The sequence below is a fragment of the Lonchura striata genome, chromosome 2 (assembly GCF_050655825.1).
Source record: "Lonchura striata isolate lonStrDom1 chromosome 2, ASM5065582v1, whole genome shotgun sequence".
In the NCBI taxonomy this organism is placed as follows: Eukaryota; Metazoa; Chordata; class Aves; order Passeriformes; family Estrildidae; genus Lonchura; species Lonchura striata.
The window spans coordinates 136886365-136888565 of NC_140704.1; the positions used below are offsets into that span (position 1 = coordinate 136886365).

Consider the following 2201-nt stretch of genomic DNA (forward strand, 5'->3'; position numbering starts at 1 on the left):
GCTTCCTGTTCTCTGCCTTTTCCTGTCACCCAATAAAAACATGAGAGTCTTTAGGGAAGGAAAAGAATATTACTTAACCATATCTGTTTCTCAAAGATTTATGTAAAAAAACTGCATTCTAATGGAACAAACTAAGCCACAACTTTATATAATGCCTTAGTCAATGGAACTAGAAAGGAGAGTTCATTAGAAATCTGGTGGAGTGTGAATCTGCACTGAACATGCTTTGTCCCTTCAAGGTTTCAGTGTGTCTGATGGTGTTCCCAGAGCTGAGAGCAACTCTGCAACTTCAGCAAGGACTGATCAAGAACTTCCCAAGAAGAACTCCTGAAGAAATGGAGTGGGGAAACTGTCCCTTGCATGCTCCTGGGGCTCTCACCTCCAGATCCCTAGAGTATGTGGCCCTCCAGAGCTCATGAAAAGAAAAATGTAGTATTTCTAGGATAGGAAGAGCTACTGAGAGAGACTAGGACAGAAGATAGCTGGATGATGAGAAATGGAGCAATGACAAAGGATAATGTAGATGGGGGTCATCATACAGTAAAGTACATTAACTTCCACAATCTGCAAATAACATTTAATTTAGCATAATTTGCTTGTTTGGACAGCAAATTTAATTCCAGCTATCAAGTTACTCCATGTTCTCAAGTGGCAGAGCTATGTGGATATGCAGCAGGTAGGTATAATCTTCCTCATGATTCATAGAGGTACTAAAATGGTTTGGTGTAAGGGAATCTGGAGTAGATTTATGTTTCTTTAGGGTGACACAGGCAATGACACACAAAATATCTGCATGAATAGAGAGTTTCTAGATACTGTTTTCTGAATAACCACATGCAAGTTCCTGCTCTCCACACAAAATCCATGGAGGGATTCTCTGGATGAATGTGCCAGGCTGCACAGACTATCTAGGGGCTCATTAGAAGAGAGGCAGTGCTGCCTGAACATCATCAAACCATTCCTAAATCTGGTTTGCATGTCTTGGCATCTAGTGTTTCCTGTTCCAGTCCTGGAGCATGGAGCAACTTGCATGGCTGAACAACAACCTGATGAGACCTTGGATGGCTCCATGCTGAGAAATTTGGTCATCTCTGCTTAGTAACCTTCCCAGTTTCTATAGTTAGGTCTCATTAGCTCAGGCCTGTGCTTGTGAACACAGTTGGGCCCTACTGGCCAGTACTTGTGTGCTATGTGTGGTCTCAGCCAGCAGCAGGTGTGGGAGCAGTGGGAGGACAGTTCACACATCCTCGAGCCACGTTTCTGGAAGACAGCTGTAGTCCAAGCACCAAAGTCACCACAATGCTCCTCCTTCACTTGAACAGTCATTTCCCTTTGTTCTCACCACAGCGTCCCTTTCCTCAGCAAATATTTCTGATTACTTCTCTTTCCTTCATTAAATTCAATAGCTGAACATGAATTCCTAATATCAATCTCTTTTTCAGCTGTAGCCTCATCTACTGAGTGTCTGAACCCATCATGTCCTGAGGATTCAGGCTTTTTGCAGGACAGTGGCAGCTCGGGTGCCAGCAAAAGTGGCAGCAAAGGTAGCAACTAGGGTGGCAGCGAAGGTGACAGCAAGGGTGGCAGCAAGAGTGACAGTGAAGGTGGCAGCAAAGGGTGTCAGTGAAGGTGTCAGTGAAGGTGGCAGTGAAGGTGGCAGTGAATGTGACAGTGAAGGTGACAGTGAAGGTGTCAGTGAAGGTGGCAGTGAAGGTGACAGTGAAGGTGGCAGTGAAGGTGACAGTGAAGGTGGCCGTGAAGGTGTCAGTGAAGGTGGCAGTGAAGGTGACAGTGAAGGTGGCCGTGAAGGTGTCAGTGAAGGTGTCAGTGAAGGTGACAGTGAAGGTGACAGTGAAGGTGTCAGTGAAGGTGGCAGTGAAGGTGACAGTGAAGGTGGCAGTGAAGGTGGCAGCGCGGGGCAGGCTCCGCCGCGGAGCCCTCCCGCCTGGCAGAGGCCGAGGTGCGTTTGGAAACAATGCTCGAGATCGCTTCCAGCGGCGGGACAGGTTCATGGCCCGACACTCGAATGTCGGTAAGTTGCCTTCAGAATTTATACAGTGCATTACAGAGATGTTTACGAAAACCCCAGTGCCGAGTCAGGAAGGGATTTTCACGCCGTTTTCGTCCGTGCTGCAGTCTCGGAGCCCTTCTCAGCCCGGCTCCCGCAGCCCCGCCCGCCGCCCGGCCCCGGGCCCGCCGGG

The 2201-nt window shown here is 48.1% G+C and overlaps 1 protein-coding gene across 1 annotated transcript in view; it reads left to right on the top strand.

Annotated features, from left to right (window-relative positions):
* BAALC (BAALC binder of MAP3K1 and KLF4) overlaps positions 1 to 2201 on the top strand; it is a 54732-nt gene that overhangs the window by 36089 nt on the left and 16442 nt on the right. The window lies entirely within an intron of this gene.